This window comes from Geotrypetes seraphini, chromosome 3 (assembly GCF_902459505.1).
Source record: "Geotrypetes seraphini chromosome 3, aGeoSer1.1, whole genome shotgun sequence".
Lineage (NCBI taxonomy): Eukaryota > Metazoa > Chordata > Amphibia > Gymnophiona > Dermophiidae > Geotrypetes > Geotrypetes seraphini.
In genome coordinates, this window is record NC_047086.1 from 310,177,869 (window position 1) to 310,190,418 (window position 12,550).

The 12,550-nt window shown below is 44.1% G+C and overlaps 1 protein-coding gene across 3 annotated transcripts in view; it reads left to right on the forward strand.

Moving 5' to 3' along the window:
* TASP1 (taspase 1) overlaps positions 1-12,550 on the forward strand; it is a 209,214-nt gene that overhangs the window by 40,371 nt on the left and 156,293 nt on the right. The window lies entirely within an intron of this gene.

Genomic DNA, 12,550 nt, shown 5'->3' on the forward strand with positions numbered 1-12,550 from the left:
CTGAAGTCTTATCTTATTTTGGCAAGCCAGTGTCAAAGGGTTTTGGCCAAATTTTTAAATGTTTAGCAAAACCACTGTACCACATTATCGTCTACATTTATCAAAAGGTGAAGTATGGAAAGTAAAAAAAAAAAAAAAAAGGAACATTTAAATGTATTTGATCTCTTGCCTAAAACTAAAGTTGTGCCAGTAACTTGCCTTTGGAGTTCATTAAAGTCAAGAGCAGGAAGATATTTTGAAAAATGGTCATTGTGAAAGTGCATGTGCATAGCTGAAAGGACACCAATGCAGTGTTTTGTATGAATAAACATCAGCATTTTCTCTGTAATTTATTAGAAGTTATTATAATGTGCTGGTTAAAATCAAAATGTGGGTTTGAATATGATTTTTTTTTTCAGTAAATGATTTCCAGAATGCATTCTTACTATTAAGTACAAGAAGCATTATTAAAATTGCAGAAGGTTTGATTTTGCATTAATATATTGTAAAAAATACCTCAGACATATTAGGTCGATTGACTGATTTGAGATATGAAGTTGTAAAGTTTGTAAATGGGTGGTGATTTATATAATATAATCTAGGGAGAAGTTAACATGGGCCACTATAGAGGTCACCATATACAAAAGGAACTTGGATATATATATTAATCCACACTCTTAATCAATATCTAACATTTAGAGCAGGGGTCTCAAAGTCCCTCCTTGAGGGCCGCAATCCAGTCGGGTTTTCAGGATTTCCCCAATGAATATGCATGAGATCTATGTGCATGCACTGCTTTCAATGCATATTCATTGGGGAAATCCTGAAAACCCGACTGGATTGCGGCCCCCAAGGAGGGACTTTGAGATCCCTGATTTAAAGCTACTCATATATTTCACACCCACACACACTGTAGTGGAGGAAAAAAAGCCTCCATTTTCAAGTAGAACAGCCCTATACAAATCAGGGACTGACTCACACTCAGTCATGGGCATAAAAAACTCCACTAATCAATTGTGACATACATTATAAATAAGGTGATCAAAAAAATTAACACATTTCGTTTGTCCACAAGATTAATTTTATTCCTTTATTTAAAAATGAAAAACGCACAAAAATTTTACTTAAACAAAGTTTAGGTGGTGTCACACCCGCGCTCTTGAGCTGCGCTGCAAGCCCCGGGATCATGACAAAGTTCTCTGGCCCGGCGTGTCCCTTACCACCAAGGGACCCTTCAGGACTTTGTCTGGCTTCCTATCAGCCTAATAAGGGCATGCAAGGGAAGAGTCCAAGTCAGAATACCTTACATCCAAGTTTTATTTTGGTCACTGGTTTCAACAAGTAAAAGAACAAGCTTCAGCTCAGCAGTTTCAAACAAATAATTCCTTCAGCTTTGGCAAACATAAACCACTCAATCAGAGGCAAAAAAAATCCCCTAATCCAGTGTCCAGATTTTGGTAAGTACAGCACTCGAATTCAGTCCCCTGTCTCTGGACTTTTTCAGTTCTTTGCTACACAGTCCTCTTCACCAGAGCAGTTAATTGAAACACATCATTTATGGAACATTTACTAAGCTGCTTATGCTCCAGCAGCTGTGCTAGTTCATGGGCATGTAAAGCCAAGAAAAGAAAAACAAACTCCACACAAAACTGAGCTACAAAAACAGGCAAGCATGTACCCCGGCTTATCTCCAGTTCAATGTTTTCTCAAACATATTTTGTTCATGGAATGGGCATAACCCTCACCTGCACAGGTTTTGCAAGGCACCTTTAGCACAACCAAGTCGGTAGAGAAGTTATCTTTTGGATAGCCTTCACTTTGGGAACGTGCAGGGCTCTCAGCCCGTTTCCCTGCTGAGACCTTGCTGTGATTAATTATGCACAGCTGTGGGGGAGGAACGGACTTGGCTCAGCCTAGCAGCTACCAGGAAAATACTTCCAAACATTTGTTAGCCTTAAAATAAAGCTCTCAGGCACAAACTTAAAGTTCCCAATAAACTGAGAGACATACAACTCCCCTTCAAAACAAAACTCTGTCTTCTCTGGAGGCTTAGAAGTTGTGGGCAAAGGTACTGCACATATCTCTCACTGCATTTCAATATCCATGGGCAAACTCTCCGGTCCTACCAGACTCTTTTGTGTATCCATAGCTTCCCCTGGGGTTCCTTCCCAGCAAAAATTATATCAAATGAAAAAATTAACCACATATATATTGATCCACAAAAGGTTAATTTGGTTGAGAGAAAACTCTATATTACATGATATCAAATGAAGGAAAAGATCTCAGAATTGCTACTCCAAGGATCATAATACTAACATCCATATAAGGAATTGTGGCATGGATATCTTTCATTGATCAAAAACCTTCATATTTTTAGTTATATAACTTATAACGAATTAAGTTATATAACTAAAAATATGATCAATGAAAGATATCCATGCCACAGTTCCTTCCCAGCTCTCAGAGACAGAAGCAAGCTCCTCTGCGTCCACCATCTGCCAGTCTGTGTCTCCAGCCTCCTCCTGATGAAGAGAGAATGGATGGCTCTCTCCAGGCTTACTTTTTCCCGTTTGCCTCCACTCTGCTTGCCACCTTAGTGTTCTGCACTAGAGAGGTGCACGGGAATGGGGACGACGGGAATCCTGCGGGACCCACGGGGATCCCACGGGTTCTTCCTTCGGGTCACGGGGATCCTGTGGTGACGCCCCCTAGGGTCGCGGGGATCCCGTGGGGATGCCCCCTAGGGTCGCGGGGTTCTTGTGGGGTTGGATGTACTCGCGAGGCTCGTCTTCTCCCTACCTGCCCTGCCACAGCACACAGCCGATCGGAAGTCTTCCAGATGTCAGCGCTGACGTCGGAGGGAGGGCTTAAGCAAAGCCCTCCTTTCCTCTGATGTCAGCGCTGACATCGGGAAGACTTCCGGTCGGCTGTGTGCTGCCGTAGGGCAGGTAGGGAAAGGCAGTGGCGTACCAAGGGGGGGACGGTCCGCCCCGGGTGCAGCCTTAGGGGGAGGTGCACAGCTTCCCCCGACCGACCGACAACAGGCCCGGTCCAACAAACCTCCCTGCCCTGTAGCCGCGAATCTAAATTACCTTCTTACAGCAGCTTCAATACTCCAGCTGCTGTAAGAAGGTAATTTAGATTCGCGGCTACAGTGCAGGGAGGTTTGTCGGACCGGGCCTGTTCTATTGTCGGTCGGGCGGGGAAGTGCCACGAAGGTAAGGAGCAGGGAGAGAGAAAGAGAGGAAAGGTGGAGTGGAGAGGAAAAGACGCTTAAGGGAAATGGGTAAAACAGGGGGGAGAAGGACGCTGAAAGCACTGGGGAAGACAAAGGGGTGGAGAAGGATGCTGAAAGGACATGGGGAAGACGGGGGGGGGAAGGACGCTGAAAAGACATGGGGAAGACAAAGGGGGAGAAGGACGCTGAAAGGACATGGGGAAGACGGGGGGAGAAGGACGCTGAAAGGACATGGGGAAGACGGGGGGGGAAGGACGCTGAAAGCACATGGAGAAGAAAAAGGGGTGGAGAAGGACGATGAAAGCACATGGGGAAGACGGGGGGGAGACGGACGCTGAAAGGACATGGGGAAGACGGGGGAGAAGGACACTGAAAGCACATGTGGAAGACAGGGGGGGAGAAGAACGCTGACAGGACATGGGGAAGATGGGGGGAGAAGGATGCTGAAAGGAAATAGGGAAGAGAGAGTGGGGAGAAGACGCTGGCAGGGAAGAAGACAGAGATGCCAGACTATGGGGGGAGCAGAGGGAAAAAGATGGGTGTCAGACCAATTTGGTAGGGGGGAAAAAGAGAGAGGCACAGTAACAGAGCAAATGGAAGACGCAGAGAGAAGAGAGATAGTGGATGGAAGGAATTGAATGAAAACATGAGGAAAGCAGAAACCAGGCAACAAAGGTAGGAAAAAAATTATATTTCTTTTTTTTTTTTTTTGCTTCAGGATAAAGTAGTATATTAGTTGTGTTGATAAAAATTTATAAACATTAGAGGCTCTGGTAGAAACCCGTTTACAAAGTATGTATTCTTCCCAATTAATATTTCCAAATTAATAGTCTTTTTGCTTATTTGTAAATGGGTTAAGAACATAAGAACATAAGAACTGCCATCTCCGGATCAGACCTTCGGTCCATCAAGTCCGGCGATCCGCACACGCGGAGGCCCCGCCAGGTGTACACCTGGTGTAATTTATAGTCCACCATATCTTTATATGCCTCTCTTAAGGAGATATGCATCTAGTTTGCTCTTGAAGCCTAGGACGGTCGATTCCGCAATAATCTCCTCTGGGAGGGCATTCCAGGTGTCAACCACTCTCTGAGTGAAGCAGAACTTCCTGACATTAGTCCTGAACCTGTCCCCCCTTAGCTTCATTACATGTCCTCTAGTCCGTGTCAAATTGGACAGTGTAAATAATCTTCTCTGCTCTATTTTGTCGATTCCTTTCAGTATTTTGAAGGTCTCGATCATATCCCCACGCATTCTCCTTTTCTCAAGGGAGAACAATCCTAGTGTTATAAGTCTATCCTCATATTCCAGTCTCTCCATACCCTTCACCAGTTTTGTTGCTCGTCTCTGCACCCTCTCCAGCAGTTTTATATCCTTCTTTAGGTAGGGAGACCAATGTTGGACGCAGTATTCCAAGTGTGGTCTGACCATTGCCCTATAAAGCGGCATTATAACTTTCTCCGATCTACTCGAGATTCCTTTCTTTATCATGCCCAACATTCTATTTGCCTTCTTTGCCGCTGCCGCGCATTGTGCCGATGGCTTCAGGGTCCTATCTATCAGTACACCCAGGTCCCTTTCTTGTTCACTCTTCCCCAGAGTTGCACCTGACATTGTATACTCGTATTCCTTATTTTTATTGCCTAAATGCATTACCTTGCATTTCTCCACATTGAACTTCATCTGCCATTTCTCCGCCCATGTTTCTAACCGACACAAGTCGCTCTGGAGTTTCTCTCTATCCTCCTGCGATCTGATTGCCCGGCATAGTTTTGTATCGTCTGCAAACTTGATGATCTCACTGGATGTTCCTTCCTCCAGGTCATTGATATAAATATTAAAAAGGATCGGCCCAAGTACCGAGCCCTGGGGTACACCACTAGTCACTTTCTCCCAGTCGGAGAACTTCCCATTTATGCCCACTCTCTGCTTTCGGTTTTCCAGCCATTTGCCTATCCATCTTTATATATCTCCCTCTATGCCATGGCTTTGTAGTTTCCTGAGAAGTCTTTCGTGTGGAACTTTGTCGAACGCTTTCTGGAAGTCCAAGTATATTATGTCCACAGGCTTCCCACTATCAATTTGCTCGTTTACGGTCTCAAAAAATTGGAGTAAATTCGTCAAACATGATTTCCCTTTCCTGAATCCATGTTGACTGGGTTTCATCAAGTCGTGTGCGTCCAAGTGCCGGACTATGCTATCCTTGATCAGTGCTTCAACCATCTTGCCGGGGACCGACGTAAGACTCACAGGCCTATAGTTGCCCGGTTCCCCTCTCGATCCTTTTTTGAAAATTGGCGTGACGTTCGCTATCCTCCAGTCGTCCGGTATCTGTCCAGTTCTGATTGTCAGGTTTGCAAGTTTGTGCAATAACTCTCCGATTTCAACCTTCAACCAGAGCCTTTAATTCAGTAGCATAATTAAATGAAATAACTATTTCTGAAGTTTATAGGGAGGGGCGGGGACGGAAGGGATTCCTCGCGGGGACGGGTGCGGACGGAGGGGATTCCTCGCGGGGACGGGTGGGGATGGAGGGATTCCTCGCAGGGTCGGGTGGGGATGGATGTGATTCCTCACGGGGACGGGTGGGACTTTGGCGGGGACGGGTGGGATTTCTGTCCCCGCGCAACTCTCTATTCTACACTGCCTCATTTTAAGCTGTAGAGAGACACTCCCACTCAGCCTAGGTGGGGGGAAGGACCTTCCACACACAAGCTTGTTCCATTTGGCTAAGTGCAGGTTCCTTTCCAGCCTTGACTCTTGCATGAATAGGCTGCTGGAAAGGCAGTAATCTTCTAGCAGACTTAGGGACAGGTCTAAACTGTGCGCAGGTTACCTGCTTCATCTTTTCCTGCCCTGCCTCTTCTGACTTCCTTTCAATGCCTAAGCAGTAGTCATCTAACTCTGTGGTGTGTGATTCTACTTGGTCGGCTCTCTTGCATAGGGGAATAGTGTATTTCTTCCTTATCCCTGTGGTAAAACCCGGACCAGACTTGGGTTTGTCATAGAAAAATCCTGAAACGGCCTTGGGTTTGTCACAGGAGGTCACCCCACCTTGCTGTTTTTTAAACTACCACTAAAACAGTATATTATGATTCTTCTGCATGCAACAAATAATCAATGGTCTATGACAGGGGTAGGCAATTCCGGTCCTCGAGAGCCGGAGCCAGGTCAGGTTTTCAGGATATCCACAATAAATATGCATGAGATAGATTTGCATCTCAAAGAGGCAGTGCATGCAAATCCATCTCATACATATTCATTGCGGATATCCTGAAAACCTGACCTGGCTCTGGCTCTCGAGGACCGGAATTGCCGACCCCTGGTCTATGACATAAGAGCTGCCTTTGATGTAGAAGGAAACTTCGTTTGATGGCTGGCTACTAGCCAGAGAACAAATTGTTTCTGTTCTTCATCTTTTGTCAAAGTTATTGTATTTTTCTGCTTGTTCTGCTGCATCATTAACAAAAATCTCAGGTTCTATTTCATCTGTATGCATGAGACGTCGTGAAATGTCTGACAATGGTGGTTGCTGTAAGTTTTGCTCCATTCATAGCTTTATTTCTGGTGTGATTTTGTCATCAAAAAAGGAGAGTGCTGCTTGGTGCTTGGATAGAAACCATGGATGACTGTGAGCTCCTTGTTTGCAACAGTTTTATTTGGATATGTATTTAGAGTAGAAAGCATTTTAACTTAATTGTATGGAACCCTAATTCCTATTGGTGCTTAATTCCACTATTGAACATACACAAGACTGAAAAACAAAGCTAAGTCAGTTACATTGCTGAGTTGTCGTGCTGTCATCTGAAACTATCCATGCCGCTGCAGGAAGTCTACGCTGCTGCAGGGAAGAAGACCATCGGTCCCTGCTCACCGTCTCCTCCCCACAGCCAGCCGGGAGAGGAGTCTTTTTTTTCTTCAAATCGAGCGGCGTGAACCCAGTCCATGCCACTGCAGGGAAGAATACCATCGGCCCCTGCTCGCCGCCTCTTCCCCACAGCCAGCCGGGAGAGGAATCTTTTTTTCTTCAAATTGAGCGGCAGTAACGGCGCGCAGCCATTTGGCGCGCTGGCTAAGGTGCATGGCAAAGGCGCGTTCGCCTTAGCACATGCCTTTGCGAAGCGACAGCACAAAGAGACAGAGGACGCTGACCTAGAAAACACGAATTACTCCAGCAGACGACTCACCAGCCCTGCATTAAACCTATCAAAAGAACTCAGCTACTGTCCCAGCCTTAAAGAGCCGAGAGGTAAGGAGACGACTTATACTCTTCTCCTCCCCAGACTCTAACACCAAAAAAACCCCCCAAAAAACCCAACACCTCAGGCCCAACCCCACTAATCTACTAAACCCTCAAAGAGACCACAAGAGAGCTCAGCTGCATTCCTATCCCAGTAGGGCAGAAAGGAAAGAAGCTGTCTTCTTCCCCCTCTCCATAACCTCTAATATAGTTCTAGACCTTTCAGTAGCCTATACCCCAGGCAGAGACAGTACTACTTCCTCACACAATAACAAAATGACATCCCGTACAACAAAACTCATGCAAGTCCTTTTACTACTCTTCCTGGTTTAAACAAATTGGAAAACAACAGGGTACTATATTTCCCCTATCCCAGTTTTGACAGAAACCAACAGACATCATCAACCATCCAGGAAACTCCACTCAGCCAGAAATCTGATAGACTGCTCAACGTTCACTCATAAAACCATCCCTCCCAGTTGGGGAAAAAGACCACCTCCCAAGCCAAGGACAACAGCCTACAACCCCCATCCACAACCAAGAATCCTCCACCACCCAAAATACACTTCCAATCCCCATACAAAATACACTTCCAATCCCCATACAAAATACACCTCAATAGCTTGTGCATATATGAACATTAGATCGATAGGCCCTAAGGCAGACCTAATAAAGGACTGGATAGTTAAAGAACAGCTAAGCTGCCTATTCGTAGCCGAAACCTGGCTTACCTCCGATTCAGACCCCTGCATAACAGAATTCTGCCCCCAGGGAATACAAATTAGAGATGGTCTGCCGAGAAAAAAAGCGAGGAGGAGGTTTGGCCAACCTAGTCAAAAACAACCTCAACATAAAAGTTCTAGACAAGTACTCTACCCCCCACTTGGATCTTCTTGCCTGCCAACTATCTGACGATACACTCAAAGGTACCTTGACCTGCATTCTCTGCTACTTAATACCAGGAAAATGGATCGACAAAAAACAAGTACTCGAAGACTTCATCTTTAAGAACTCTCTAACGTCAACACACAACCTGCTCCTTGGAGACATAAACCTCCACCTAGAAGACCACACCTCCAAACAAGTTGAAAACATACTATCATACCTCAAAGCACTAACCTACCAGATTCTTAACCCCCAACCCACACATGACAAAGGCCACCAACTAGATATCGCTGCATACATGACCCAACACCCTCACACACCTGAAATCCACATCTCAAACGGGGCCTGGCACCCTTCCCTCTGGTCAGACCATTACAAATACACCTTCAACCTCAACTGGGCTCTTTGCAATAACAAACATCAACTCCACAAAACTCCCTTCAAAAACCGCCCAAAAATCAAACCCACCACATTCTGGGACAAAGCAGACCTCGCAATCGATACCATAGACCCCAAAGAATTCATATACCAATGGCGAACCTCAAGTGAAACAATCCTAAATGATCTTGCACCAATAAAATCAAAATATAGAATCTGCAGACCGTCTGACAAATGGTTCGACACCCAACTTCTTCAACTCAAAAAGCATTGCAGACAACTGGAAAGAGACTGGAAAAAAAAGAACCAAGAACACACTAAAACAGCATGGGGAAGCCTAATAAAACAATATAAGGTCAAACTCAAGGAAAAGCTTACTACTCCAAACTGGTCAGCATGGAGGCCCTAGACACAAAAAAACTATTCAAACTAGTAAAAAACCTCACTGATACCAAACCTTTCCTAGCCACACAAGGAAACCATCCACCAACAGCAACCCAACTTGCAGACCACTTCAAAAACAAGATTACTAAGATCAGGACCACCTTCATCAACACACACACACACCTCGACGAGATAATAACAAACCTTACAATAGGAGAATCCATAGCAGCTGACAGATACTGGACCGACTTCCCAGTAGTACATTGGTCTGATATTAACCGACTCTATAAAAAATACAGTCATGCATCATGCGACCTGAACAACTGTCCCACATATCTGATAACAAATGCCTCCCCCAAATTTAAAGCTAGCCTCATGCAATGGATACAAACCACGCTCACGGAAGGTCTATTCCCACAGGACCTAGGAGAGATCATAATCACCCCAATTGTTAAAGATCATAAAGGCCCAATAGATATCCCCTCCAACTTCAGACCCATCGCTTCAATACCAAAATACGTTAAACCTAATAGAAGGTATAGTTGCTCAATACCTCACTAACTACCTGGAAGATCACAACCTACTTCATCCCTCACAATCGGGTTCAGATCCAACCATAGCACAGAGTCACTACTAGCAACCCTACTAGACAGCCCGACAGCACCTTAGCAAAGGCAGAAGGATGCTGATAATTCAACTTGATCTCTCTGCTGCATTGGACCTGGTTGACCACTCCATACTACTACAAATACTTGAAGCCATAGGGATCTCAGGCAGAGTATACAATTGGTTCCAAGGATTTCTTAAATCAAGAACTTACAGAGTAAAATCAAACGATCTCAAATCAGAACCATAGTCTAACCCCTGTGGAGTTCCTCAAGGGTCATCACTGTCACCTACACTCTTCAACCTCTTTATATCCTCCCTTGGGACCACTCTAGATAACCTAAATGTAATCTTTCAGCTACGCAGACGACATTACCACACTCCTCCCCTTTGATTCTCCAGACCCCACTTCAACAGAAAAACTGAAAAAAACACTAGAAGCAGTGGAAAAATGGATGATAGACCACAAACTGAAACTAAACTCAGACAAACCAAAATTTCTTTTGCTCGAAAAGGCCAAAACCCCTTCCATTTCAGAATTAGAAATTAATGCCACCAAATACCCTATACAGTCCGAGCTTAAACTCCTAGGAGTGATGATATATAGATGCTGCACAATTCAGGCCCAAATTAACAAGACTACACAAAAAGCATTTTTAACCATGAGAAACCTACGAAAAATAAGAAAATTCTTCAACATTGAGCAATATAGGCTTATAGTCCAATCCCTAGTCCTAGGTCTACAGGACTATTACAATATCATCTATCTGCCAAGCCCTACATTCATGATAAAACAACTACAGACTGTACAAAACACAGCTCTCAGATTGATCTACTCGCTGAGTAAATATGACCACATCACTGCTGCCTACCTAGACTCACACTGGTTACCTATACAAGCACGAATTCAATTCAAACTATACTGTCTACTATTCAAAGCTATAAATGGTACTGCCCACACTTACCTAAACAACCGCCTAAATTACTACTATGCAAAGAAGAACTCTGACTCCATTTACTTACCCCCCCATTCAAAGGTACTCGGTACAAGAAGATGTTTGACAACCTACTAGCGACGTAGGCAGCGAAACTTGACCACTCCATCTCCAACTTACTGACAATAACGAGCGACTTCAAATCATTTCGAAAAGGAATCAAAACTATACTTTTCAAAAAATTTATCCAGATATCTTAATTCTTCCCCTTGTCCTTCTCCTCCCTTGCAAATCCCCCCTAATAGTCTCACCCCCCTCTTTGAATTTTTTTTCCTATAATTTTTTTCTCTCCTAAGTATCAACCATGTATTCCGCTACCTAACCTGCAAATCTTCTGGAAATATCCAGTTAGCTTCTTTGTAATCCGCCTAGAACTGCAAGGTACGAGCGGAATAGAAGTCACTAATGTAATGTAATGTATTCTGAATAGGAACATCCAGCCCACGTGGCAGTCTAGCAGTTGACAGCTGACAGACTGACTTCCCAGGGAGCCAGTTTTCGGGAGCAGATCGCAAACTAGATGATTGCATACAAACTAACTATGTGCAATCAACTACATACACAACACACAAGCAAACAAGAAAAAATGTTTGAGTATCTGAATAAATTCATATAAACTGTTCTGAGCTTCCCTGGGTATAGAAAATTGAATGAATAAATAAACAGTACATGCTGGGGTCACCTCTAAATATTGCCTAATCAAGCTGAAATTTGACACGCGAGTAAGACATATCAAGTGAACAAAAATAGGCCTTGTGGAGACAAGATTTGAAAAGGCTGATTTTTTTTTTTTTTTTTCATACTGCCTTGGACCACTCTAATGTTCAGTCATCTCCACATCATACATGCTTAAAAATTCCCCATAAATATAATTCATGGTACTTTTCATATAATGCAATAAATATTTGTGAATTGAGCTAATTGAGAAATATATTTATTTATTAAATATTATATTTATTAAGCAAAACCAGTACAAACACAGCGAAAACAGAACAGAGCAATGAAGTAAAAACACATGACCTCCAAGGAAAAACAAACCTACAGGAAAAGCTATAACAGGAGATCCACACATCAAAATAATATACAACGTAGGAATAACTCTGGATCAAATTTCATGCTATACCGGTTGCCTTTTTAATACAGAGCCAAGCAACCCCCACAGAAGAAGAAATAAAGACAGACAACTCACTAGACACTCACCAGCCATACCACATGCATACTTCCCCATACCTCCCCAACCCCCATGTTGCTCAAGAGTGGGTCACCAAGTCCAGGAAAACCCTCGGAATGGAAAGGGGCACCACCTCAAGAAAACAAACCCTGAGAGCATTACAGATCGTAAGTGACCAGGGGTCTGGCTTTTCCCTTTATCTAGATCCAGCTCCAATCTAGCAGCCTGTTTCAGCAGTTGCACCCACATGATTAATGGAGGTTCACTCTCCTCCAGCCAGCACTTCAGGATAACCTTAACGACCACCAAAAAGGCGATAACCAGAAACCTACGTACTGGTAGCAAAACATGATAGGCCAGCAAGAGGCATTGATCCCCCAGTAAAAGAGTCAGATAATCCCAAGGAAGCGATATATTCACTATCTATTCCACAGTACGAATTGCTCCAGTCCACAAGGTCAACTTTGGGCACTCCAGGAAGGCATGTAAAAACGTACTAGCTGCAGATTTGCAGTAAAGACAGAGGGGTCCTCCCAGAGTCCCATTTGACAACCATGGGTCCTGGTCAAATAAGCCCAGTGCAAGAGTTTGAAATGGGTCTTTCGAAGTTCTACCGCCTTAAAAAATCCCCAGCCCACCTGAACAATAGTTTGAAAACACTCAAGGTCCAAGGA